Below are 5,800 nucleotides of genomic sequence, written 5' to 3' on the forward strand. Positions count from 1 at the left end.
GTAACACTCTACAGTACTTTCCCGATCTTTACATGAGAAATTAAGCCGAAGGTCCTCAATCTATTGGGAAATTTTGGTGGATGTTAAAGGGTCGTCTGTTGGATAGTTTAATTATGCTCCCAATGCATCGATTATGAGCATTTTGCAAAGGATAAAGAGTAAATATTCTAATGCACCCTACCAGAGACTTGGTTTTGGTAATAATAGTAACATAAATATTGTTTAATCTTATATAAATGAGATTTTATTTAATAAGCTAATAATTTATTAATATTTAGAATTAACTGATAGTACGGATGATGTTTGCAATAACTCTATCTATAACTAGTAATAGTGATGATGGTAATATGGCGATACTGATAATGATAATTATCAACATCATTGTAATTATAATGATAAAAAAATGATAATGATGATTATGATAATCATTATGTCACCACCAACAATGATGATAATCATAATGATAGTAATAATAAAATGATAATAATAATAAAAATGATAATAATAATATGATGATCGTGATGATACTGATGATAAAAATAATGGCATGAAGAACAAATAAATATATGAAAAAACAACAATGATAGACTCTATAAAAGAATAATGGTAATAGCATTAACAATGGTATAATAGCTATTATGGCAACAGTAAAGATCGATTCTAATTTTCATCAAGGAATCAACATCCCAAAAACCAATACACTGACTAAACGCGACTTTATTAGCATGTGATGTATATATTGCAGAAGTTGTGCATGATGAAAGCTATGTTCACAGCCCTTGCAATTAAAACACCTAGTGGGACTTACAATCTTTCCTTACATGTGTTCCAAAATTACCAGAGTTCTGCCTTACTGCAATACGCGTATAATAGAAAATCGAAACAGTTTGTGGCCAAGCGTCCAGACATATAAATAGATAAGTATGGACCAGATACGCTAAGTTCGTCTTGGAACAAAGTTCTGCTTGGAAATGTACCACAAAGGCGTATTCATGATGCCAAAGCACTTCAGTATACACAGAAGTGTCTTTGTTGCAGAGTGTGAATATGCAAACTGACAGGCTTAGATGACAGGACGAAGTGACAGCATGCAGGTAAGGAATGGGGAAACGACAGTGTATTACAGGGCGTGAACTAAAGTAGGCTTTCCCTATAAGCGTTGACGATTAGAAGTTGATGGTAAAATATTTCTAAGAATGTTTCGTATTCAGATTTCCTTGGTTAATTTCATGAAATGTGAGGATAATTTCATGATGATACTGGAAAAGTCTAGAATATTCCTCACAGTATATCAAAAAGGTGCAATCAGATGCATAAATAAACTAATTAGACTACGCCCCCCTAAAAAAGTATATGCTGAATTTCATTTAATTATTTTTTGTAATGAAGTATTAAGAACTGACTGTAAACAGTGATAATTTCACGTTTAAGTTCCTAATGATGATTACGGGGATGATACAGTTCGAGATTTTTAAAAATAGTTCTTCTGTCATTATAAGTTATCAACGTTATCATCACTATATTTATCAAAATGATAATTTAAAAATACAGTTAACAAAATGATAATTAAAATGAATATAATGATAATAATAATCATCATTATTTTTATCATATGATAAGTAACAATAGGAACAAAGGCTTAAATTCAAGTCGATTTAAGGAATGGGTAAACATGTTTGGTCCATATGTGAAAAAGTGGTCAGTGCGTCTCCCTCCAATCCTAGAGTTAATGGGTTAGGAGAGACAGGAAATGGTGTATGAGGATTCCAAGATTGAAGAGGACTTGATTAAATTGCAGAAGACTCGTTTCAAGAGATAAATATATTGATAAAATTGCTAGTATGTCTGACGATGTTTTTGTATGTATTTTCGTCTTTTAGGATTCCTTTGCATGTGTTTTTTGCATTGTATGTGTTTGTGCTTTTATAAACGCAGATGCATATGATGCGAGTGAGACATAGAGGTTATTGATATAGCCGACAAATAGTAGAAATTATTAGTTGACATTGCACAACAAATAATTTCCATCTGATTAAAGCAGTAATTACAGTATTTCATGTAGTTTATCAACTGCGATTAACTGCGCTTTTACACATTCAGTATTTTGTAATTAAATTCATGGGACATTCAAATAAATCACTGTTCAATGTGAAATATAATCAATGACTGTAACTGAAAATCCTATTTCAAAGTTAATATTTACGTAGCGATAAATATGGAATAAACATGTATCGTTACTAAGGACATCTAGGTATGGTAGCAATTATTTTGAGTTTTTGGTTCTCCTGTGCGTGTGTATATTCATATATGTGTATATATATGTATATATATATATATATATATATATATATATATTTATTTATTTATATATATATATAAATATATATATGTATGTATATATGTATATATATATATATATACACACACATATATACATACATAAATATATAATTACATATATATGTATACATATATATATATATATAAAAATGTATATATATATATATATACATATATATAAATGTACATATATATCTATACATATACACACACTATATATATACATATGTACACACACAAACACACACACACACATATATATATGTCTATATATATATATATATATATATATATATATATATATATATATATATACACATATACATATGTGTGTATGCATATATAAAATTACATATATATGTAAATATGAATATATATAATATATATATATATATATATATATATATATAATCATCAGTATATGTATGTTTATGTATATATATATATATATATATATATCAGTATGTATATATATATATATATATATCAGTATGTATATATATATATATATATATATATATATATATATGTATATATATAGGTATATTTGTAAATATGTATGCATTAAAAATATTGTATGTTTAAATGTATATATATATTTTTTTTTCACATGTGTAAATATATACATTTATAATTACATATATGTGTAAATATATATGTACATCTGTATATATATGTGTGTATGCACACAGTGGAGCTACACAATATACTTTATGGAGGTGCCGGGGATTGAACCCGGGACTTCTCACATGCGAAGCGAGCACTCTACCTCTGAGTTACACCCCCACGTTCATATCACATGAAAATTACAATATCATTTATAACTTATATAACTATCTCTGCAAAATGGTATGGATCTCAACGCTCTGTATGCTGTACATTGATATGTTATTATTGAACTAGTCGCTCATTAATACTAGTATTTGAACAAGTGTTACTTAAAAAGCAGATATTGCACAAATACACATGCATGCATTTTTTGCCTGTTAGTTAAGTAGGCACATGATCACTAGAATACTTAGCACTGAAGATAAAATAACGAGCAGAAATAAGTGAACCGAATTATTCACGCATTGTTCCTTCTATATATCTTTCATATTATCGTTTTAATTACTTATGCTCTTTCTATATTTCTTGTTTGTTTTTACTAAATTTCTTTGGTGAAAACGACTACGTGATAAATGACGTGAGTGTGTTGCCGAAGGACTACTTCACGTGGGCGAGGGAGGCCTCGTGCCACGTGCGATGGCTCCACAGTGCAGCGCGCCCCACACGACTACTGCTCAGCCTCTCGTCCATGCATGTTGATCACCGCATCCTCGGCTCTGACCACGTGCACAGGGCTCGATGGGCTTCACCCTGGCCGCCGCGCTCTCACCACCCGTGATGTCGCCTCCCGTAACAAGCACATTCATTTATGCGATGAGAGGCAGAAATTCGTACTACGTGAAGACTGAATTTGCATTAATGGATGTAAGAATACCTGGGGTCACTATCATGTGCGATAATACATCATGCAGTAAAGAGCGCGCACGTTTGCACCGCAACATTTTACGCAAGCGCACAACCAATCATTAATGTAATGCTGAAGCTGGTACTCATAAAATCATATATACATCATTCTTTTTTCGCCGACTCACTATAGTTATGTCTTTACTAAAAGCTAAAAATGGGGATGTTAGTAGTGTGAGTAAACATCGCCAAATTGCCCTTTCAACAGTCATAACAATGATACTGCAATTTTTTATTCTACATAGGTGCTCTGGATATTTGCACATTGGTGATAGTCAGATTGTCTATAAATAAACACGGGGTTGATACGGCAATAAACTTGTTAAAAAATACAAAACTGCATCACACTAAACGTAATAACGTCGTCTACGTTTGCTAAATGGACACGTCAAGAGCCTTCGGTTTAGTGTGACACGCCCTCCTCTTTGATATGCTTCTGCGACGAGGCACATGTGCCGCAGTACATTGTGCTTGTCATGCAGTCATGATATCCTAGTCAGATGGTATGTGTACGATTTGGAGGCAGCATATCGTTGGAATTCAACATGTTATGTGGGGAGTTAAAGCAAGGAAATATCATCTCTCCATATCTATTCAATCATATAATTTGTGCACATGATTTAGTCACATTTAGCACATCCATTACCTGTTTACATCACCGAGCTAATCCATGATTCGATTAAAGTGTTAACAAGACCAAGCCCATAATGTGAAGAAAGTACCTACGCTATACAATGTCTCATAACAGTAATGGCAGATCGCACGCTGAAAGCATATGTACAGAGGGTTTGCATTGAATCAATATTTTTTATCAAGGAATTTCAGTAAGAAGGATTATGATGTAAAACGACTCATGTTTAAAATATATAGCATAAGATTATACTGCCTACCAACGGTCGTTAACGAGCTAAGAGTCTGTTATAACACAAGCTTGAGAATCTATTCAGTATATGAGACAATGCAGCATTACAGCCTCCTGTGTTGCCCTCGGTGTCCCGACCTTTGCAGAGGTACAGCATAAAAGTTCTGTTGCCAATGCTTGAAGTATCGAACAATGGCATCGTTGGAAGCTTCAGGAATATCATTTATCTATTTACCCCTACTTTTGAGACATAAAACGTATTGTCGTTTTTAGGCCATGTCTAATACTATTTTTTTTTTTAACTTATCATATTTTATACCCTGTTTTATGTATGATTCCACTCTACTTATGAGTTTTTTATAATAAAATTTACATTCAAACTCTTTCTAAATCAATTATATGTATATATATATATATATATTTTTTTTTTTGCGAAACACACACACACACACACACACACACACACGAGCGCACACACACACTCACACACAAACACATACACATACGTATATATGTATAACTTCAACATCATCTTTTATTTTCATGTATTTTTCTTTTTCAGTTATTCACTTATATATTTGCACTTGTATCAACTATTTGCTCTTGTCATACTTCCCTCCGGTGCAGCAGGTACTCTGGCAATCGCGCTTGCCTCGCTCCCCAAGGGAGGTAAAGGTCGTGAAAAATCGCTCTAGCAGCCGTATGTATCGGCTTGGGACCGCCATTTACGCAGGGGGACTAACAACCTGTAACACTCTACTTTCCCGATCTTTATATGAGAAATTAAGCCGAAGGCCCTTAATATATTGGGAAATTTTGGTGGATGTTAAAGGGGTCGTCAGTTAGATAGTTTGATTATGCTCCCAATGCATCGATTATGCAAAGGATAAAGAGGAAATATTCTAATGCACTCCAGCATAGACTTGTTGATGGTAATAATAGTAACATAAATATTGTTTACTCTTATAGAAATGAGATATTATTTAATAAGCTAACAACAGTTATTATTGATATTTAGCGTTAACTGATAGTGCGGATGATGTTTACAATAACTCTATCTATAACTAGTAATAGTGATGATTGTAA

At 32.4% G+C, this 5,800-nt stretch overlaps 1 non-coding gene across 1 annotated transcript; it reads right to left on the reverse strand.

Annotated features, from left to right (window-relative positions):
- Nucleotides 1-3,054: 3,054 nt before the first annotated feature.
- Nucleotides 3,055-3,126, reverse strand: TRNAA-CGC (transfer RNA alanine (anticodon CGC)). Its single transcript has one exon. It is a non-coding gene; the product is annotated as a tRNA-Ala (tRNA).
- Between the last annotated feature and the right edge of the window lie 2,674 nt (nt 3,127-5,800).

This window comes from Penaeus japonicus, unplaced genomic scaffold (assembly GCF_977035675.1).
Source record: "Penaeus japonicus unplaced genomic scaffold, GWHDUDI00000001_assembly GWHDUDI00000009, whole genome shotgun sequence".
Lineage (NCBI taxonomy): Eukaryota > Metazoa > Arthropoda > Malacostraca > Decapoda > Penaeidae > Penaeus > Penaeus japonicus.